The sequence below is a fragment of the Artemia sp. Qi Xiang Cuo genome, chromosome 11 (assembly GCF_049724085.1).
Source record: "Artemia sp. Qi Xiang Cuo chromosome 11, ASM4972408v1, whole genome shotgun sequence".
Lineage (NCBI taxonomy): Eukaryota > Metazoa > Arthropoda > Branchiopoda > Anostraca > Artemiidae > Artemia > Artemia sp. Qi Xiang Cuo.
In genome coordinates, this window is record NC_142804.1 from 46,726,586 (window position 1) to 46,751,023 (window position 24,438).

Genomic DNA, 24,438 nt, shown 5'->3' on the forward strand with positions numbered 1-24,438 from the left:
TGGATCTGTTTGGGGAAAAGAGAGTGTGTATGAGATGGGGGGGGGAGTAGATGCCTCCCTTCACTTTTTACTCTTAAAAAGGTAACTAGAATTTTTAATTTCCCATCAAATGAGCCACCTCTGAAGTTTTTACGACCACCCCTTACATAAAAACCTTATATGCCCCTGGTGCATAACTTACAACACCTGCCCCCGGGCTCTGGGAGGTTCTGTCAGCCTCGAAGTATTTGCTTTTTTACCTTTAAACTATTTTGAACAAAATGGCTATCTCAAAATTTTGACCAGGTGCATTTGGGAAAAAAGGGCCCTGGAGGGACTAGTTGCCCTCGGATCACTTTTGTCTCTTAAAAAGAGCGCCATATTTTCTGATTTCGATCGAATGAGTCCCCTCCGAACTTTATACAACCATGCCTTCCATTTGAAGTGCCTCTGGGGAAAAAATAAAACACTGGAGACTTATGGTCTTAGGCTTGAAGGGGGGAGGGTAGTTGCGATGGGACCACTTTTGACTTTTGAAATGGGAACTAGAACTTTGAATTTCTAATCATTTTGAGTGCCCTCCGAAGTTTATACGACCACCTTTTCCGTAAAAACCTTATATGGCCCCGGGACATAAGCTACAACCCTTCCCTCGGATTTCGGGGTGTTATGTTGATCCCGAAGTTTTGTCATCTGATCGTTGGACTGTCAGTGACTGTTTCAAAATTTTTCTCGGATGCATTTGGGGAAAAGAAGGTGTGGGGGGGGGGGGGCATATGCCCTCCAATCACTTTTGATTACTCTTAGAAAGTTAACTAGAACCTTCAATTTCCAATCAAATGAGCCACCTCTGATGTTTATACGACCACCCCTTACATAAAACCTTATCTACCCCCGGGGCATAACTTACAACACTTCTCCTCTGGCTCTGGAGGGTTGTATTGACCCCTGAGTTTTTGTTATTTGATCTTTATACTGTTTTGAACAAAATTGCTATCTCAAAATTTCGATCAGATGCATTTGGGGAAAAAAGGGCTTTGGGGGGTGGGGCTAGTTGTCATTCGATCACTATTGACTCTAGGAAAGGGCACTAAAAATTCCGATTTACAATCGAATGAGACCCTCCGAAGTTTATACGACGATCCCTTCCACAAAAGCTTTATATGCCCTCGGTGCATAAACTACAACACTTGCCCCCAGGTTCTGGGGGGCTGTGTAATTACTTGAGTTTTTGTTATGTGATCTTTAGTCTATTTTGAACAAAATGACCATACAAAAAATTCGATGGAACATATTTGGGGAGGACATTTTATTGAGGATTAGGAGGGAGAGGGATAGTTGCCACCAAATCACTTTTGGCTCTTAAAAAGGGAATTAGAACTTTCAATTTCTAACATTTGAGTCCCCCCCCCCCGAGGTTTTATGACCACTTCTTCCATAAAAACCTTATATGCCCCCAGGGCATAAGTTACAACCCTTCTCCCGGGCTCTGGGGGGGGGGAGGTATGTTGAACCGAATGTTTTATTTTTCCGGTGGATCCGGTCGTTTTATTTTTCTTTTTTTAAATATAAACAACGCGACGTTAGTAAAAGATCTTTCTCCAGCTTTATCTAATCCTTTATCAAAGCTTCTACAACTTGATTCAAAGCCATGAAGACTCGATTGGCTCTTAGAAATTGCATAGTCTGGCATTTCGGCCCTCTTTCGGCAAAAAATGATGTATTGTGGCACAAAATGGTAGAAAACGTCATATTGATACTAAAACTTCCCATTTCCAATCGAATGAGCCCCCTCCGAAGTTTGTACGACCACACCTTCCATCTGAAGTGCCTCTAGGGAAAAACACATAAGTAAATAAATAATAATAATTCATTGGAGCCATATGGCCTTTACTATAGGCACCGCTATAGTCTTGCCTCTGATAATGATACATAAAAGAAAGAAGTCCTGATAATAGGACGATTTTGATTTTCTAATGCTGTAATAAAAAAAAGAAAACGCTTTGAAATATAATACGTTTTCAGTAAAGTGCAAATCACACTAATCTTTCGTGGGTTTTAGAGGGGGGTTTTTATAGTGCTCTTTTTAAGAGTCAAAAGTGATCGGAGGGCAACTAGTCCCCCCAGGGCCTTTTTTTCAAAATCCGGTCAAAATTTTTAGATTGCCCTTTTGTTCAAAATAGTTTAAAGATAAGAAAGCAAAAACTTCGGGGTTGACACAACCCCCAAGAGCCCGGGGACAAGTGTTGTAAGTTATGCACCGGGGGCAAATAAGATTTTTATGTAAGGGGTGGTCGTATAAACTTGAGAGGTGGCTCATTTGATTGGAAATTGGAAGTTCTAGTTACATTTCTAAGAGCCGAATGTGAAGGGAGGGCATCTACCCCCCCCCCCCACCTCACACACACCTTCTTTTCCTCAAACGGATTCAATCAAAATTTTGAGACAGCCATTTTGTTTGAAATAGTCCAACGATGAGGTAACAAAACTCCGAGGTCAACATACCCCCCCCCCTCAGAACCCAGGGGAAAGGTTGTAACTTATGCCCAGGGGCAAGTAAGGTTCTTATGGAAGAGGTAAACTTTGAAAGAGACTAAAATTACTATAAATTGAAAGTTCTAGTTCCCTTTTTGAGAGTCAAAAGTAATATGATAGCAACTAGCCCCCCCTCCACCAAAACTCTTTTCCCCAAATGCGTCCAATAAAATTTTTGAGATTTCTATTTTTTCCGAAATAGACCAAAGATCATATAATAGAAATTCCGGGGTTTACACAACCCCCAGAACCCGGAGGCAAGTGTTGTAAATTATACCCCAGGTCATATAAGGTTTTTATAGAAGGAATGATAATATAAACTTTGGAGGGGCTCATTCCATTGTATATTGAAAGTTCTAGTTCCCTTCTTAAGAGTCAAAAGAAACCAGAGGGCAACTTTCCCCCCTGAACTCTTTAACCCAAATCCATCTGATCGAATTTTGGGCTATTTTTTTTAAAATAAGTCCAAACAAAAGATAATAAAGCTCCAGGTTCAACACAACCCCCCAGGGCCCGGGGGAAAATGTTGTATGTTATGCCCTGGGGGCATATAAGATTCTTATGCGAGGGTGTTGAAAACAGTTAAAAGATCAGACAAGCCCAGTCCCCACCCCCACTCAAAAACTTATGAACGATATTTTATTCCAAAACTGAAGGGAGCTGATGCTGACCTTCTCTGAAGGGCCCGACTCCCCCCCAAAAAAAACTTATTAACGATATTTCATTCCAAAACTTATGGCAACTCACCCCTAGCACTCAATCGACCTACCCCCCTAAAAAAAAAAAAAAAAAAAAAAAAAAAAAAAAAAAAAAAAAAAAAACTTAATAACAATATTTCATTTAGAAACTTATTGGAGCTGACCCTTGGTCCTCCTTGGACTGACCCCCCCCTCTCCCCCCCAAAAAGAAAAGAACAACTTATTAACAATATTTTATTCCAAAAAATCATGGGATCTGACCCCCTGGCCCCCCTATCCACGGCCCCTTCACCCTAAAAACTTATTAATGATATTTTATTCCAAAAGTCATGGGAATTCAGTTTAATTTTATTAGCTCTTTCCAAAACAGTGCAAGGCACCTATATTCTTCACTACCATCAAAATTTTGGCTACAACCCGTTTCCTTACGCTAAAAGCATAAGGCCTACTGTGTATTTGACGCTTTATTAGAACGAATTATATTACAAATACTTTCTTTTGTACTTATTACAACATTGAAAATAAAATGAAAATTGCAGTGAAACCAGATCAGGATTTACCAATAGGCCCACTAGGTCCTGCGGCTTTCTCCATTCTTGAAGTTTTGGGAATTCTCCTGAAAATCTTGCAAAAAACGGAGAGGCAAAAACACTTGGGCCTAGAAATGTCAGAGCTGTAAATCCGGCCATGAGTGAAATAAAATCTTGAGCTGCTGAGCTTTCAACAATCAATATCATTACAAATCAAATAATCAGTTTAATTTTATTAGTTCTTGCCAAGACTGTTAATTTATTTTGAAATATTAAATTATTTTGAAATAGGGAATTTTGAAAAACAAAAAGCGAAAAGAAATTAAACTTTCTGAAAAAGAAGTTTCTTAACGAAAAGTAAAGGCCATATTAATAACAAAAAAGCATAGCAAAAAACATAGAACAGGTACTAATATAAATGAATAAATAAATCTTAAAACGAGGGAAACTTGAATTGAATATGCAAATCAAGCTAGAAACGAATAAAAACCACAACAAACAAGAGTTTGGGTTGTGTCTCCTTCTCTCAATGTAAAAGTCCAACACCTAATGCGTCATTGGCGCATTGCTGAAAACGAATTATATTACAAATATTTTCTTTTGTACTTATAACATTGAAAATAAACATAAAAATTAAATTTTGAACTGAAGGGTTTTCAGCAATTAATACCATTATATATCAAATATGGAGTTTAATTTTATTAATTATTTCCAAAACTGTCCAAGACAAATATAGCTTCGCTAAAAACAAGAGTTTGGACACTGCCCCCTTCCCTAACTGTAAAAGCCTAAATCCTACTGCGTCATTGGTGCTGCACTGAAAACGAATTATGTTACAAATATTTTCGTTTCCAGTTATTACAGCATTGAAAATGAAAACAAAATTACAGTCAAATAAAATCTTGAACTGATGATCTTTCAATAATTAATAGAATTGCATATCAAAATTTCAGTTTGATTTTATTTGTACTTGCGAAGAATGTTCAAGACATATATAGTTTTCAGTAAAGCACCAATGATGCAATAGGTTTTAGACCTTTACAGTGAGAGAACGAGGCAAAACCCAAACTGTTGTTTGTAATGGTTTTTATTCGTTTCAAGCTTGATTTGCATATTCAATTTAATATGTTGAATATTCAACTCGTTTTTAAGATTTATTTATTTATTTTAAGATTTATTTACTCATTTACTGTTTAGTACCTGTATGTTTTTTTTGCCATGATTGTTTATTTAATTTATGTTCGTTTTGGGTTTCATTTATTCTTTAATAGTAATCTATGGTCGTTTTGATTTGTTGTAGATTTCCATGTCTTTGGAGCTTAAGTTTAATATGGTGTTTACTTTTCTTTAAAAAACTTATTTTTCGGAACTGTTTTTTTAATTAATATTTTAAACAATCCATTTTGTTTCATTAATTTGACATGCAGCCAACTTTCATAATCACTTTCTTCCTTTTAAAAATATTCCTTTTAAATGTATCGAAAATCAACTGGTGAATCATTTATTGATAAGCGAATAAAAAATATTACTTCAATAAACTAAATAGATTGCTTCAAAAACTACCAATGTCCCTTTCAAAAGTTAGATTGAGACACAATTGTATACACCTTTGAATCAAATAGAATGAAAAGGAGAATAGTGACACAAATTTCTTTTTAAAATAACAAAATTAAATTGAAAGTCAAAATGTAAGTATTCAAGAAATTTTTTATATGTTCTGTAATCTTGATTGTTATTGTGATTTTCTTCGTGTTTTTATTGATGTTTTGACAATAAAAGCCACATCATTCAAATTGTATTTTGTATTCGGTCAAGCGCAAATAACACTGGGCAGTTGGAGAAATAGGGGGAGTGGGGTAGCCCAACTCATATTCGTGGTAGCTCTTATTTGTAAACATTTGAGATTGTTGTGATTTTTTTTTGTCGTTGTTGTTGAAAAACCGACTCTTAGAAGCACAAATTGTTTTCAGTAAAGTATAAATAAACTCTAGCTACATATGGATTAAGGAGGTGGCAGCCCCACCTTTGTCTTTGGTAATTTATGCTTGTTTAAAGATTGACCTGATTATTGATTCTAGCTTTATGTTTGTTTAAGGTTCCATTTATTCATACATAGTAAGTTATGTTCATTTATGTGTGACTTATTTCACAATTTCAATTCTGCTCGTTTTAGGTTTTAACTTTCCTCTGAAAACTTTTTTTGAAACATTACTTCCGAATAAACAATAAAAAAAAACCATTGTAATACGCGAGCAGGTAAACATCCACCAGGCACCTAACAAGGATAGTTGCAATCAAGGCCATATCCAGAGGCGTGGGGGTTACGGGGTACGAACCCCCCTCCCTCCGGAGGGGGCGGGGTCCAACTCGTAAAACGTAAAAAAAAATTTTATAAACCCATTTTGATTGTTTTTTTTTAAGTTTTTTGTGACCCCCCCCCCCCCTAAAAAGAATAACTCCCCCGAACAAAACTCATAGATACGCCCTTGATTGTAATAAACGGTGGTGATAGAGAGGCGATAGAGAGACAAGGCGAGCAAGGAGCTCGCCAAAACAAATGTATATTATAAAGTATTACATCTGCAGAATACATCTGCCAAAATGATTTTAGATTTTGGTCCGTGAACGCAAGACTGACAACACCTAGGGAAATGCCTTACCTCAGATGGAGGCAAAGCACCGGTCAGTTCTCAGTTCCTATCAATGATCAGTAGACGAACTTTCGTTATTCTTCAAAATACAACAGAGTAACAGAAATATTTTTAGTACCAAAATGTTCAGAAAATTACGCTTAATAATGTATTCAGAATCGCTCGAAATCTGGGGCTGGAAACTGGTCTGTCTGAATACTGTTGCTGGAAACTTTCGTCAAACGATTATATACCCATTATGACTGATATACCGCCTACTCATGAAAACCTTTTTAAACTGATTCACTGCAGCTGTAATGGCGACTGTGATAGCCTTCGATGCATGCGAAAAGAGTGACCTTTTCTGCACTATTGCTTGTCGCCAGCGCCATGGAACAAACAGCCTCAACGTTCCCTTGGATCATTATGATCTCGATAATCAATGTGATTAAGCCAAATTCTATGTTTTATTCAACAGAAGTTTTAATCAAAACGACGTTGTGATTCTTTCAGAGTCATAGTAATCGAAAACGAAGTTGTGATTGAAGTGTTTGTCTCTGCTCTTATTTCCTTTAGTTTTTACTTTTTCATGCTTTCCTTACAATAATAGCCGAATTTGTCAAATCTGAATTTGTTAAAAATGACAATCTTTGGATGTTTTCATCACACCCCCTAGTTCAAAAGGGTGAGGGTCGGGTGAAAATAATAGTGGGAGAGTCAAGACAGACCTGTGAGAGAATTTGAAGAAAATCTTCTGTTCATATTTGCACGCTTCAGCCCTGAAAAAAAAAAGAAACTTCCGACAAAAAATATCGTTGTAAGTAAAATTACCCCCCCTCCCCTACGACCTCGGTTATGCTGGCAATGGGTTACTAAATGATGTAATTTTTCAATTGTGATATAATTTTCGGTCTCCCCAAGCTTGAATTCATAGCAAAAAACCTTTCAATTATACATTTTTTTTCAATTATGCATTATACTATTCTAATACCACAAATGGTATTTTACCCCTTCCGAAATGGGGAGTTAAATGATGGAGTTTTTCAACTCTGATGTCGTTCTCGGTCTCCCCAGACTTGAATTAATAGAAAACGACTTTTCAATCTACCCAATACTGCACAAACTAAGATTCTGATTTTTCACCCCTCTCTCCCTTCCCAGCTCACTTAGGGTGGAAATGGGGTTTAAGTGATGAAATTTCCAATTCTAGTATCATTTTTGGTCTCACCAGATACCAATTAACAAGAAACGGACTTTTAAGAATATTGCAGAGATTTAAATTCGAGATCTCCACTTTTTTCCTCTTTTCCCTGAAAAAGATGTATTTCTGCTCAGCCAATTTTGGCCGGTTTTTGATATGTTATTAAGCGAATTTTTCTGAACATTTTGGTGCCAAAATATTTTCTGTTGCTCAAATACCGGGTCAAAACAGTATTTTTACTAGACTAACACTAGATTTCATCAAATTAGCGTCTTGCCAAATTTTATGGGTATTGCCTGGCACATACGCAAGAACATATTTCGAGGGTCCCAATTTGAATAAGAAAGCAAACAAAAAATTATAAAAGAGAAAAATAATCAATGACGGGAGAAATCAGTATTAATAGGACACAAATTGAATATTTTTTTTACTAGTTGTTCATTATAACTATCTGAAACTGAAGAAACAACCAAAAAATTAACAGACACATGAGCATTTTGCAGCTTACACTTCTGTAAGATGAATGAAGCAGGTGATGAATGAATCACGTGATAAACGTTTTGCAAAGTGGTTTCAAAAAGATGATAGTGCTAATGATAATATGTTCCATTCTGATTTGAGACAGCAAGTTAAAAATTTTGTTCAATATGTTATTTCTGGCAAAGATGAAATTAATGCTGATGTTTTAAAATATATTCTAAATTCTCTGAAACCAATGAAAGCCCCAGGTACAGATCAAATTTTAAATCTTGTTTTGAAAAAAAAAAATATTAATGTGATAACACCGACTTTTCTAAGAATTCAAAATGCATGTTTAAATTTGTGTTATTTTCCTAAGGAATGAAAAAAAAGCTAGTGTGTTAAGTATTTTGAAAAAATGGATAGAAAAATAATGGAAACCCCCGTTCTTACCACCCTATTAGTGTACTTTCGAATCTACATAAAGTATTTGAAAAAGTAATAATGCAGAAATTGAATAATTTACGTTGTGAAAAGAATTGGATTTCTTCTTTGCAGTTTGGATTTAGTAAGGGGAAAAGTACAGTTGATTCAGTAGATAATGTTGTTACTGTTGCTGAAAATAATAAATTAAAAAGAAATTTACTTTATGTATTTTTTTTTATATAAAAGGGGCTTTGATAATGCTTGGCATCATATACTGCTCCAGGAATAATTAAGAAATTGATAGAAAAAGAATGTCCAGGAAGTTTGATAAAATTAGTTCAAAGTTATTTTAATGACCGTGTAGTTATATACCAAAATGAAGTTTCTAGGGCTCTGGAAAAATCATGTCCTCAGGGTGAAATTTTATCTCCCTTTCTATGGTTAATTAACACTAATGATCTTTTGAATGAGAAAATTGATAAAAAACTGTATTATACAAGCTTATGCAGATGATATTTGTGTGATAATAAGTTCAGAAAGCATTTGTCAACGGGAAGAAATAGCTCTGAGGGTGTTTACAAATAAACTTGAATTTGATAAAAATAAAACTGAAGCTGTTTTATTTACTAATAAGCATAAAGTTCCAAAACTTACTCTGAAATTTGGTGGTGATATTATTGATGTGAAATAAAATGTTAAATATTTGGGCATTATTTTGGATACAAAATTAATATGGACAGACCACGTTGTTAGTAGAATTAATTAACAGCTAAACAATATTCAACTCGTCTTTTATGTGCAGCAAAAACAACCTGGGGCCTAAAACCTTCTGCACTCAGTAAATTGTACAAGTTAGTTGTGGAATGTACAGTCTTATATGCTGTTCCAGTTTGGATCGTTGCTCTTAAGAAAAAAATATTCTGAGAAAACTATAATCAGGTCAAAGAATTTTGATCGTGGCCATCTTCAAATGTTTTTGATCTACACAGTCAGAAGTAAAGCAGCAATTTCTGGTGTGTTACCTATTCATATCAGAGCGTTTGAACTGGCTGCATTAAGATAAGCTCGCAAAGGCCGCCCTCAAAGTTGGCTGATTTTTAGTCCACTTTTTTTCCCCTTAGTTCAAAGATCCTCTCTTCATAGTATATTTACAAATGAAGTTCTTTCTGAACTGTTTGAACAAAGTATTTTTGATAATAATTGTAATTTAAACCATCAGCTTATAAAACCTAAATTATATGAAATGTGGTATAGTGATTTTCAAACTTCAATTAGCTATTGGCCAAGCCGTTTCTTTTCGAGTACAGATGATTTAATTGCTGCTTCTTCTTTTGAGTCAAAATACCAGTTGACCGAGTTTATTCCCGACCATTGTTTTCTTAAAAGTTTCCCGCAGAAAAAGGGTAAAGTTTCTTCTAGCTTGTGGCATCGTGGCTAAAATCCTGAAACTTGCAGCAGTCTTTTATTTGAGTGTCCTTCATAATACACCACGAGAATGTCTCTATGATTGCGGTTATCTGAACTAGTTCTTATATATTCGTTTAGTCTTAATTTAGCAGCAAGTAATGAATACGTTAGAAACCTCGTTATCGTTTTTTTTTTTAAGAAATATGAGACTATATACTTCGTTGTTGTTGATAATTAGTGTTTTTTAATTTTAATTAATCTGAGATTTTAAGATTAGATTAGTATTTTTTTCCTCATTTTAGACTTTAAGATTAGATTAGTGTTCTCTTGTGTTTTTTTTTTTTTTTAGGTTTTATAGTTTTAGTTTAGTATATAGAGTGAAATAACTTGTTTGGTTTGCTCACGAATACATACTTACTTACTTCTGTAAGATATAAAAGGAAAATTTCATCTATTATAATCCGTCAAATTAGCTTGTCAAAATTTGTGAGCACAACTATTTATACTTGCAAAAACTTGTTTTTGGAGACTAATTCGCAAAAACAAACGTATACAAAGGGGAAGTATAAAGATAAAAAAAGATACAATCAGATAAATTTTAAAGCTCCTATATTTTTAGGGGGCCCTTTGCATAGAATTTTGTTCCCAACGACGTATTGCACTCTTTTCCGGAGGCACAGAATCAGGAGATCGGTCCCTGCGCTACGTGGGCCATCGGTCAGCACGCAAAAAAGTTTCTTAAGGAGTTTTGCATAGATTTCTGGGTACAACCTTGTCACTTATTGCTAAATTAAACTAAAACAATTAACATTATTCGCACACTAAATTTAAAAAATTGAGAAACGAAACAGTTAAATAATGACTAGGATTTAATATATATTACACCTAAACAAGTTTTTGAACTTGATTAAATTTATGCTAAAATAACGTGAAGTACATTTGTTATGCCAGAGACAAAACAAATAGCCTGAGCCATTATCTTCATGAAATGATTGGTAGTGCCATAAATTTAGGCTGGGGATCTTTTTACCCCTGCTGTGTCCCCCGAAAAATTTCGAGATTTGTATAAATTTTCCTATAGTTTCATACGTTTTCATATGTTTTTTTTATTTTTATATTTTTTTTTTAAATTAGGCCCCATCCCCCTCAGAATCTCTATCAGGATTAACTATTTAACTACTTTTTGCGCTCTTCCGTTGCTTTCTTTACAGTTTTGATCAATTCGACTTCTGAATGGGTCTATATAGATAGAGCAGCTATAACGGGTAGTTTTTCAGTAATCGGTATCCCATCTTTTTTTTTTTTTTTTTTTTTTTTTTTTTTTTTTTTTTTTTTTAGCCCGATTCAAATTTGATAAAAAGAAACGGAAGCTGTACAGCCCAGATTCAATTTGCTTGAGCACACATATCACAATAGAAAAAAGATCAAACCTTCTCGAATGAATCCTAAAATATTTCAAAATATCCTTAAATATCCCTAAACATAGTCTAGTATCCAATCCAGTATGTTCTTAATACACACAATAACATAAATTCCACGATAGAATTTGAATCCAAAAGACTGACACTTAATTCCAACTCTCGGGAATGGACGGAGAGAGGAATAGATTATTTTTAGTTTCCATCCCACGGCTCAAACTAAGAATGAGGCAGGAAGGGAGACATCTTAGTCTTCATAACACATCCAGTGTCTCTTGAGCTACTCAAATGCCTTCATTGGGCTAGTCCGAATAAGTTGTAAGCGGTGTAATAATGGTTGCAACTGTAGAAGCAACCTAGTAAAGAGCGAACCACAGCCCATAGTAGCTAGGATTTAAAAGATTTGTTCTGAAAAGAAATGGATAGTGACAAATATTTCTCATGTAATTCTATTTTAGAAATCAGTAATTTTATTAAATTCAACTAAAAAGTAATTTGTAGCTGCGAGACAAAAATTCTAATAATCAAACAGTTCGTGGTAACTAATTGTAAGTAAGGAGGGACCCGGCCAAATAATAACCGAAACTCTAAAAAACAGAATTTTGATATCAATAGATACATTAAAAGATACATCAAAATAATCATATTTTTATGCTGATTCCAAATATATATATTTCATCAAGTTTAGTGGTACCCATCAAAAGTTACGTGCCTGAGAAAAATTTGCTTTATTTTCGACAAAGGGGGAAACATCCCCTTAACGTCATAGAACTTTATGACATAGAACTTAATAAAAATCACATCATCAGATTCAGCGTATCAGAGAACCCCACTATAGAAGTTTCAAGCTCCTATCTGCAAAAATGTGGAACCTTGTATTTTTCGCCAGAAGAAAGGTCACGGATGTGTGTTTATTTGTTTGTTTTTTGTTTACCAGGGGCAATCATATTGACCCAGTAGTCCTAGTATATCAAAGGAGGGTTCATTCGAACGGAAACTAACAGTTCTAGTGCCCTTTTTAAGTGACAAAAAAAATGGAGGGCAACTAGGCTCCCTCCCATGTTCATGTTTTTCCCAAAGTCACCCGATCAAAATTTTTAGATAGCTATTTTGTTCAGCATGATCGAAAATACAATAATAATTTTTTGAGGATGACATACTCCGAAAGTCCCCAGGGGAGGGTCTGCAAGTTATGAACTTTGCCCAATATTTACATAGTGTTGGTTATTGGGAAGTATACAGAAGTTTTCCAGGAGGGATTTTTCTGGTAATTGGGGGGGGGGGGGTCAGAAGTTACATGGGAGAATCTTTCCACGAGGGAAAGGACATTGCTATGAAGGGGGCACTGGATTTCCCAGCATTATTTAAAAAAGATCAGAAATTAAATAAAAAAAAAAATCAACTGAAAGTAAGGATTTGCATCAAGACTTAAGACGAACAGAAATTATTAAGTATGTGATTGGGTTCGCCCCCTAGTCATTACCTCGCTCTTTACACTAAAGTTTTATTTTGTACTTTCATCAGAGCTATTTATTCTAATTAACGGCAGTAGGAACCTATCAGGAGCTACTGGGCTTACATAATTTATTCATGGTTAAATGTTGGTTGATGATTTGACGTTGTTTCACGGTTCTGTTTGTTGATGGTTGGTTTGATGTTATTTTCATAGTTCTGTTCTGTTTGATGGTTATATGATGTTTTTTCATAGTTCTGTTTATTGATGGGCGTGTTCTTTGATGTTTTTTCATGGTTGTTTTCTGTTTGATGACTATATGATTTTGTTTCATGGTTCTGTTTGTTGACCCGCATGTTTGATGTTTCTTGGATACAGACAGAATTTTATATCATTGCTGGATAAGAGCGAGTCTAACGGGACAGGATCACGTGTCTCTTTCTAGACCAATCAGGGGATGTTTCTAAGTGTATTGATCCGCTAACGGTACGACCTATTGTTTCTAAGAAATTCTAGCCTGGTTTTATGTAATAGGCTATGATGAAAATCAAGTTAGACATTTCTATTTTTAAATATGGCTTCTCTGGAAACATTAGTATAAGTGCATTGTATATCTGTGATATTGTAACAGTTCATTTTAAGCTCTTGAACAATAAGCAGCATGGAAAATCTTGACGATATTGTTAACCAATTATATACCGTAAGTTTATTTTATAAATAATTAATTGAGATATTTCGGTACTGTTGCATTATACGGAGACTTCTTAAAAAGTCAAGTGTAGTTAATAAAATTAAAATGGATGAATAATAGTTTAGAAACGAATTCGGGGTATATATATTCGCACATTGTGGGGGCGGGAGGGTAAAGCATAGCATATATTAAATGTAAGCCGGGTAGCATTTTTTCTTTGATTGTATTAATTTATTTGGACTTGTTCGCAGTGAAATGTTACTCGTTGTAAATTTTAAGCCTATAAGCTAAGGATGTATTTGCACATTGTGAGAGGGTTGGGTAAAGCATAAAATTTATTAAATGTAAGCCGGGTAGCATTTTTTCTTTAGTTTTTCCAAATAAAATCATTTTTGTAGTCCCCCCCTCCAATATATTGAAATTCAGGGTATACCCCCCCCCCCAAAAAAAAAAAATCTCCACTGCGCGATGTTTATAGTCGTTAGAAAGTGTAAATACGCTCTTTTTTCCACTACGTAAACCCCTCATACCTCCTCCCACCATTCATCACCATTTAATTCTTTCAATTGAAGTAGCTTCTCAAATTGTCTTTTCACATGCATTTAAAGCCATCAAGATTGGCACACTCGCGATATAGACAAAAACTTTGTGTGATTATATTTCGAGAGTGTGGTTTCGTAAACAACCTTCACATGCGTCTTATCTAAATTAATAAAAACAAAGGGTGGTCGCACCACATTGAAAGGATTAAGATTGCGGGCTCGCATAATTCTAGACGATCTGAGAAAGGGAAATGAATTATTTGCAGAATTAAGACAGTTATTTTTAGGACATAAAAATTATGTAAAAGGCAGATGCTAACAGCCCTTTAGAGTGTATATTATTCCTTTTTTCTATACCTTTCTTTCGATAAAGTGTCTTTTATATTCTCAGAGGGAGAGGGGGTGAAAACTATGCTTTTTAACTCTGATAGTATTAGGCTAGAAAGCAAAGTCTTTAATTTAGGGGGGAGGGTAGGTAAAATTAGACCTGTGTCTCTTGCACTCTAAACAAAGACATGTTTTATTAACAGAACGGAAAAAGGTTGCTTTTGTAGACAATTATACCTAATGAGGGGTGTTCTATTTTCAAATGACATTGATGAAAGCAAATAATGATTTAGATAAATCTTCAAAGTTTTACCTTCCCGGAAAGGAAGGGATGAGGCAATTTAAATGCTCCCATTTTCGTATTCATAGATTTTACCTTCTCTTTAGATGATTAATAGTTTAAGAGGCTTTCATAAAAATCTTACTTTCACTAATTTCTTTTCTTCCGTAACAGGGGGTCATTATTTTATACAAATTTTTTTCTTCTTTTTAAGGAATAACAGATGAATAACAGTTGTACAGTATGGTCGTTGGCCAACACCTTCAGCTCAGCGTACCACGCATATATATGGCTATGACGATGCTGGTCCGTCCACCCCACCTATACAAGCATTCCCGCGCCCTTCACAACCAATGCAAGGCGAGAATGATATGGCCCCTACAGCCCTCAACATGCAAGCTGCAAACCTAAATGTAAGTTTCTATATTTTAATTTCCGCTAAAGATTTTTTGTCCCAAAGGAAATATAACGCACTTCTTTTGAGCTATTTAATTATCGAATCCTGTCAAGTGCACACACACGACCTGCTGAATCTTATAAATTAGGATAGCAGCTTAGCAAAGGTTTCGCTGAAAGATACTTTTTTATTACCTTCATAGTGTCTAGAATAAATCCTATGAATTACAAGAGGGGGCAGATGTTGATTATGATAAATAGTTTCATATCGTGTTTGTTTTCCATTTTTGAGTACATTAAGATGATACTAGAAAGTCATTTTCATTATAGACAGCGCAAAGCGCTGCTTGTTTTTCTGTCTACTAGATAATTCGATGTGAAAACTATGAGTATTGCAAATGCAATAGCGATGTCATTAAGTATATTACATGTCATGATTTTCACTATTTTATTGTGTGTGTGTGTATGTGTGTGTGCGTGTAAACGGTGCATGCGCTGCTTATTTTTCTGTCTACTAGATAATTCGCTGAGATAGTATAATGAATATTGCAAATTTATGAGTATTAAAATTCAATTTTTTAACTGAAAAATAGTTTCACTATTATTATTGATATAGAAATAAGTACAAGATATTAGTTTTTTGAAATAAACGTGATTACAAAGCTTAAAAACTATCCAAATGACACTATATGCACACAGTTAGTGATATTGCTAAGCGTGTTTTTTAAGCACATGTTCTTAAATGATATGAAAATAATAATCCAATTTTAAAAATAGGGTGTTTTAGACACTTTCAAAATAAGCTATTTTATTTATAGATTTCATTGTTCCATATGCGCTGTCCCCCTCACCAACTGAAGAAACAAGTTACGAAACGATCGAAATTGACGGGCTAATGGAGTTTCGTGACAATCAGGACACTGAAATACCAGGTATCAACCATAATGAATGGCGTGGTAATGTTAACTTAGACGAAATACCTTCTGATATTGTCAATTTATTGAGTAATTATTTAGATGTAGACGCTAGTACAGTTGAGCAAAGCATTCCAGTTAGTTCAGAGACCGACTTATCATGGCTAAGCCCGAATACATTACAAATTTGAGACAACTTTACCAAAGAGTTAAATGAGAACCCTTCCCCCACTGATTTAATGAATATAGTTCCTATTCAACCAAATTTAATTGAATATGAAATGACTCCAATGGATTCTCACAGCCCTATTGTAGAATAAAGTGGGGGAGGGGTTGATGATATACAAGAGGGGGAGGGTAATGATATACAATTCATGTCACTACCAGATTTTCAACAGAAAAATACAATATTGAACAAAATAGTCGTTTATACTGCAACTTTTGGGGATCTGTTTAATTCACTTATAGGGGAAAATTTTATAACCGACCCTAGAGATATCGTTCATGAATATGTTGAAAAAATTCGTATACTTTTAGAAAACCAGATTCAGTTGTAGGGGTGGGGGTAGGGACTCTATTAAGGATTCAATTGTTTTAAAAATATTTTATCTGAATGAAGGACAAAGTAAGGTGTACGACCACTATGTACACACCGAGATGTTGGTGTTGCACTCTCATTTGGAGAATTATGAGATAGTTTTTATGCACTGGATTGACACTATTATCACTCATCTCGAGAATTATAATGAGAATGGGAGTGGGTCTACGGTTTTATTTATTGAAAATTTAAGTGTAAATATATGTAAATTTAAAAAAAAATTATTTTAAGAGGGGTTGGGGCAGGGAAAGGGCTATAGTTTTAAAATATAATCCCGTTTAGAAGGATGACAGGGCGTTCAACGAATCTGTTTCGAAAGAGGCCAAAAATGTTCAATGTACGCTTTCCTCATATCGGTTTTCAAACCTCAGAAGGATGAAGCTATAAAGAAAAATTTGGACTACTGCCCTGTACAAGGAAAAGACGGGTCTGATTTTGTCACGGTAGATTACTCTTGTTTAGTGGAAAAATTTCCGATAACACTCAAGTAGATTGATATTTTTGAACGGGCCAAAGCCCATTTAAATATCGGCGTTACTGTGCTCCAATATGAAACAAAATTTCAAGAGGGTATTCGTTCTAATAAAAAGGGGGTGCTATTCCCAGTAAGAGCCCCTTCGATTGAATTGGTGAAACACTGGGTTTGTTTATTATGTACACCACCTAGTGAACCTAATTCAATTGGCAATTTTAATACCATTATGGATATTAGTAGAGTTCCGGGGGAGGGTAAGAATAAGGGGACACGATACTATTGTCCAACATGCCTGTCTAGATTTTGGAATGAATTAAAGTTACAAAATCATATGAAGCATTGCAGGCGTCACGGATATCAATCGGTGGAAACAGTTTCGGGTGAAAGGGCCATCTTGAGATTTAAATTTTTTTTAGAATACTCTCCTGCAAAGCGATGAAATAAGTTTGGATTGTGAAGCTAAGCTGGTGGATTGGAACTATCCACAATGTCCGAATCGTACCAAAGAACATCAAGCCATAGCAGTTTCCTATGCCCACGCACAAAGAGACAGCTCTAACACAATGCAACTGTTAGAAATAGTCGAAACATTGGATGAGAATGAGTGCATGATCAAAGCATTGACTAAATTAATTGTAACTGCAAATGGAGCTATTTCCCGTTTGAGAAATACTTACTATCCGATGATATTGTCAGAAGAGGATCGTCTGGATATCAAAAACAGACAATATGCTGGGTTTGTAAGGGGGAATTTGAAGAGGGGACTAAGGGGAAAGGGACTAGAGGGAAAAGAGGGGGGAAGGGGAAAGTCAGGGATCATAATCACTTGTGACAGGATATATCGTCAGGGGGTAGTAAGTTTCGAGGTGTAGCACACCAATCGTGCACTGTGAATGTAAGCCAGCAGTTTTTTATACCGGTTTTCATTCAAAATTCAAATTATGATTTAAAATTTATTTTACCAGCTTTGGCACGTATGGATAGGGAGGGAGGGGGAGTAGATAGTCCATGGGTAAACAACTCATTTACCTACAATATTATCCCCAAATCTGTTGAGAAGCTGGTGCTTTTAGAGTTGAAGTAGCAGGCAGCGGGTAATGGACACACGTGCTGGAACAGAATCCATTTTTTAGACTTATAGTTTTTCCACAAGGCTCTGAGTCAACTTATTCAGGTGGAGAAAAGTGACAATTTTGATACTTTCTCTCTGCTTAACCAACACTTTCCAGACAGTGAAATGTATGATTTACTGACCTGTAAAGGCATATATGCATATGACTATTACTGCTCTGGCGCCGGGTTAAACAAGGAGAAATTATCTCTAATTGAGGCATTGTATAATTCAATTAACAACAGTGGATACACTGCCAAAGAATATAAATTTGCCATAAGGGTTTTGGATAAGGGTAATTGTAAAAATGGTTGGGATTATTGTAGAATGTACATGGCCAGTGACATGTTAGCTCTTTTAGATATTGTCTGTAAAAACAGATCAAATTTATATTGATCTTCTGTAATTTATATATTGGCTATTATTTTTCCACACATCATTTGGTGATGTAATTTATTATAAAAATTATTAGGGAGGAAATAGGGCTGATCACCGATTTGAATCAACACATTTTTTTATAAAGATCGATATGAGGTGGATACGTTTTTCATGGGGATCGCGTCCTAACAACGGATCCAACAGGAAAAGACACCGGTGTAAAGTCTAATGCAGTTTTTCTTGACATGAACTCATTGTACCCCTCGGCAATGTCTCACTACTGTTTACCTTGTGGCAATAATAAATGGCTTGAGAATCCTTGTGACATCCCCGACATTCCCACCGTCAAGGACAATGTTCCACAAGGATGGTTATTTGAAATTGACGGGCACACACCATTGGAACTTCACTATTCAGTAAAAGATTTTGTATTTCCATGCGTCAATAGACCTGTAACCAAGCACTCTTTGAGCCCATACAATCGGTCTTTGGTCGAGGATACGGGCATACATTGGACCCCCTCCAAACATAAAATCATTGCAGATCTGGACCCGAAACAGAATATTGTTGTTCACCATGTGCTTTTACGATGGATGGTGAGAAATGGTTTCAGGGTCAAAAAAATACACCTAGCCCTGCAATCCCATCAAAAATCCTACTTTAAAACGTTTATCAACATCTTTGCCAGTAAAAAGTCAAAGGCAAAAAGTTAAGTTGAAAAAGTAATATAAACTTATTCTAAATTGAGCTTTCGGAAAAATGTGGGAAAGTGTACAAAACAGATCATGTTGTAACGTGGTAACAGGCCCTAAAGAATGTGTAAGAACTATTGCCGACCCCAATTTTACAACCTTCACGAGCATAAAGCCGAATATAGTTCTTCTACACAGAAAAAAGAGAAATGTTGTACTTAACAAGAATTAAGCGGGGGGAAGTTCAGTACTGGAAATTTCCAAAAAACTCATGTTGTCGTTCTTTTACAATGTGTGCGAGGCACAATGGCCAAGGGAGGGGGAGGTTCAAGTTTATTATGGGGACACAGATTCTCTGTTGTTAAAAGTTAAAACCGGGGATTTATCAAATGATTTGGAAAAAGGGGTGCACATCAGCTCGTGGATGGGCTACACCAAGTGTAATGAGTCCCTCTATCCCAATCCGGTGAAATGCCAAGCCCCCAGTCAACTATTTATGTCAAAATCAGAGACAAGGAGTGATTTAATATACAAAGGGGTGTTCCCCGGTCCAAAATTTTACTGTGTGAAAACACATAACAAGGATGTGAAATAGGTGTGCAAAGGGGTGCCTACACACTTTGTAAAAAATAATTTCGACATGAGTGTCTACAGAAACTGTGTAGATAGTTGTCTAGTGCCAAGACCAAAAATGCTAGCAATTCGCTCTCTACAGTATAGAAACTATACACTTAGAGTTGAAAAAATGCAATGTCATGTATATCCGACAAGGTCTATGTGCTCGAGAATGGTGTAAAAGTAATCCCCCACGGCCACTATCAAATTTCAGATCGAGTTTAATGTGCGGACTATCGAAACCAACTCGGTCTGGATAAATTAACTTAAATTCAAATAGTACTATCATTTAACTGCAGCAGCAGCGGCTATTGTATACAATTTTTCCACTGCCCTTTCCGACCTGCGCCCCCCGCACGCGGTTCCCGGGGGTGGGGGTGGGTGGGGGGTCCCACCCGCAGCCTGCCTTCGGCCCTGGCCTGGCCTTCGGCCCCGGGGGGTTGGGGGGCCCTTGGGGGGATTCTCATCTTTTAAATTCTCAGCCTAGAAATTTGTTCAACTGTACTATTGCTATTGCTCATGCTGTATTTTAAGTAGTTTTTTGCCAATAAGTGAAAAATAGTGTGTGCTATTGTTGTATTTGTCAATAAATGAAAAATATTGTTGTTGTTGTTGCTATTGTTGTTTTGATGTTAATAAATGAAAAAAAATATGTTTTTGTTGTGCTTGTTAACGTACTAGATAGATCTATGGGAAAATTATTATTTATTCATTAGACAAGTATAGTTTACAGCTAGTTGTAGTCTGACTGTTGTCAACAGCAGCAGCAGTATGTATCCATTTAAAACACCATTCAGATCGTTTCTCTGTGGCCCTTCAATGTCTGGGATAACGACACTTTTAGTTGAAATAATTAAAAGCTGTGATAAAATGTTTTTGGAAAAACCTGAGAAAATTTAATATTGCTATAGTATTTGGCAAGAGTCATACGATAAAATAAAAGCTGTTGCCACTACCACGCCCAGACCAATGCAATTCATACCGGGACTTGAAATATTGAACCAAACTCATGGCTGATTATTGATGATCTGGCGGAATCAATTGAACAGTTCTCACAGGAAATGCTACAACTGTTTACTGTTCGCTCTCATCATGAACACATTTCCATAACCCTAGTTCTACACAATCTGTTTCACAAGAGCAAATGTATCAGAACCCTTGCTTTGAATTGCACCATCTATATTATCTACCGAGTTAATCGTGACTCTAGTTCGCTAATAACTCTCAATAAGCAAATGTATCCAGGCGTTCCAAAATTTCTGCTGTCATCGTACAGTCAGGCGACAAATAAGCCCTATGGGTACATTTTGCTAGATCTTAATCAGAATAAACCCGAGGATCTACGTGTAGTCACAGATATTTTTGACAAAGAAATCACTGTATATCTTCCGGTGAACAGTAGAAAAGGCTATTAGTTGCCATCATGACACTGAAGAAACTACAAGAAAATAGACAAATATTTTCCGTTCTAGGCACTTCAAAACCTCCACTCAGGCAAGCCATACTCAAACATGGTGTTGACAATGATTTCATTAATCTAATATCTTAATTTTGTTTAAATTTAACTGAGGGCAATGTACACTTGCCAGAAGGTGTTAGACAAAAGACAGAGCAACATCATTCCACTATGCGTGCCTTGGCTTGCAAAAAAAGGAAAAAATTTTAAAAGAAAGCGTCTCCTACAAGCGGGTGGTAGCTTTTTTATGCTTTTACTGCCAATAATTGCAGGACTTGTAAACAGTTTTCTGTAGATGGCTAAATCATATAAATTGACTCCAATAGAACTTGTCCTCTCACCCGTGGAACATTTTGAAGAAAATCTAAGCAAATTCATTAATGATGAAAATAATGCCGATTATAAAAAGCTAGTTTTATTTCAAGATGCATTGCGACGTGTGGACAAACATAGACCTTATCGTGAGAGACCCGTCGCCGTCACAGATACCCTCAAAGAAGAAACATCTCTTCTAGATTCTGCACAATCAAAGGAGAAGGAATTGAATTCCATAGTGACATCAATTGGAAACCTATTGCCAGTGACCTATCGAGAACAGAGTAAAAGAGTATTAACATATCTCATGTTGGAAACTGGTGGTGATCATCAAGTTCAAGTCGATAGCGCAGGGAAAGGAATTATAATTCAGGGAAAGAGTTATAATCTATTTGATTTAATTTGCGATATGGTTACAAATCGTAAAGGACTTTTATCATTTGACAATAATCTATACACCTTTCTAAATGCATTGAACTTCCCCAAAAGTCTTATTGGCAATAAGCAAATTCTATAAAAATTAAAAGAATATAGTCCTCTAACAACGTCAACAACACCATTTAAAAAAGAAGAGGAAGAAGATTTTAATTCAATCTTGGAAAATACTAGCACTCCTAGTAGCAGCAATGATTTGGTAACACCAACGACGACGTCTAGACAAAAGCGAAGACGTATCGATTCACCCTCCAGTGTACGAAATGGGAGGTGGACATTACACTACGTGTTTGCGTTCAAAATGGATGAAGTTTTAAAACATGTCTATGAAAATATTGGTGAAGCGGGAAGTCTAAGCTCCCCCAAAACGCTTTCTAAACTTGCCTCTGACATAGATGGCAGCACATTAAAAAATGCAAATCTAGAAAATGAACCGAGTTACACACTGCGTCGGAATCACAGGCTTCGTGGCAAACAATATCGACAAACTAAAGCCTTTTTCCCTCTGCATATAATGCAAACTGATCTTTTAACTTTAGATGCGATTCAACGGTGTCACAATACACCCTACAAATATATTCTAGTGGCAACCAGTGTCTTTAGTCGCTATGCATATGCCATTCCATTGCGATCAAAGAGAGGTGTTGAAGTTGCTCAGGCTTTAGAAAGTATTCTTGAACAAGATTTCTATAAAAAAAATCAGTCGGATCGTGGTAGCGAATTTGTTAATTCTCATCTGCAAAAGGTTCTATTGAAATATAATACAACGCTATATCATAGTCACAGCCCAATAAAGGCTGCATTGGCTGAAGAATTGATAAGAACGATTTGTCTATTAATTTCAAGATATTGCACGCTGAAAAATACTGCTGCTTTTATTCATGATCTAGACAAAATCATGTATATATATATAACCAACGACCACATCGATCCCTGTCCAATATAAGCCCACACTACTCTCGTTGAAGTGGAGATAAATTGGTGCTTTTCTAAATCAATGTTTCAGTGAAAAAAAGCACTTTTGAAGACGAAATTCAATGTTGTCAACACAGTTTGAATTAATAGAACCACCAATATTTTTGAAAAGGTGAATTATTTATGGAGCACTGAACTTTTTAAAGTGTTCAAAATCCTAGACACTGAAACCACGACATATCGGCTGCGAGACACCAAAGATGATCAGATTCTCGGCGGTTTTTATTTATATGAACTACAAAAAGTTAGAAACACTATTGAAATTTATTAAATTAAAAAGATATTAAAGAGCCGTACTCGCAGGGGCAAAAGACAGTTGCTTTTTCGTTGGCTAGGATACAACTCTGATTTTGATTCTTGGGTTGCAGTTGAAGGCATTAACAATGCCTAATGATTTATATGTGACATTCATGTCCAATGTTTCCGACCCTCTTTACAATGATTTAAATAGAACAAGTGATTTTTGGACGAAACTGTCCCCCGCCATCAAATTCGACGGCGCGTATAAAATGGCTCTTGTCGACTGTATTCTCAAAAATACATATGACATCCTGAGAAAAGATCGTAAATATGATATACTATTCATAGGAGCCATATTCATATACCTTTCATTTTAACTATTCAAAGGAGGAGGGCAAGATCTATATTAGTTCACCCATTGCCGATGAAAAGGTTTTTCTCAATGATAATCTTAAAGATGTTCTTGGCTTTAAGCTCAATATGTTAAGAGTGCTGGAAACACTAATTTTATTTTTGCTGACTACCTGTCTTCTCTACGGACATATGTATATTTCTTTACGCATTATTTGTTGAAGCATCCAGAGTTGGTAATAGCAATATCCCTCTCCTACGAGTTCTTGAACGAAAAACAAATCAAGAACATATTCACCATTATAATATAAAGAATCTTCAGTATATCCCCGTAAACACATCCTATTTGTAACTCTGTCATTTAACACTAAGAACTGAATTAGGCGATCCCCTAGCAATATCAAAATGTTTGGCTGTGATTACATGCCATTTTCGACCAATTCAACAACAAGATGTCTAATAGAAAAGTGGTGTTCATTTGTCCTGATATTGACTGCTATGTTAATACTCTTGGCCCAAGACAACTGGGCAATGGAATGGACTATTACAAAGGTCGCTCGTCAATGTCTGGCTATGGTCTTGGCAGTTGGTTTCCTAAACTGTTTCGCTCTGTACTACCTCTTGCTTGAAAATATATTGTACCGGCTGCGACAGATTTTGCATCCGCTACACTATATGATTGGAGCTCTGGCGAGGATTTAAAAAAAAGTTTTTTGGAACATCTTGGGTCCAGTGCGCGAACCCTTTTCAAACAATTGAAATCTCATCAAAATGGAAAAGGTTTAAAAAGGTTGAGAAACGGCGCATCACTCATAAGTATCTACTTAGATCAGAAACGAAAGACATCACCCTTGTCAAAGAAAAGAAGGAAAAAGACGACACGTATAGTAAACAGTAGAAGAAGAAGCCTC

At 35.8% G+C, this 24,438-nt stretch overlaps 1 protein-coding gene across 3 annotated transcripts in view; it reads right to left on the minus strand.

Moving 5' to 3' along the window:
* LOC148947046 (uncharacterized) overlaps positions 1-11,512 on the minus strand; it is a 132,294-nt gene extending 120,782 nt beyond the window's left edge. For 2 of the 3 annotated variants that reach the window (XM_089096835.1, XM_089096833.1), the window contains exon 1: positions 11,296-11,512. The gene's annotated coding sequence lies outside the window, so the exon portion shown is untranslated. The remainder of the gene's footprint in view (positions 1-11,295) is intronic. The other variant, XM_089096834.1, reaches the window with a different exon arrangement.
* Between the last annotated feature and the right edge of the window lie 12,926 nt (positions 11,513-24,438).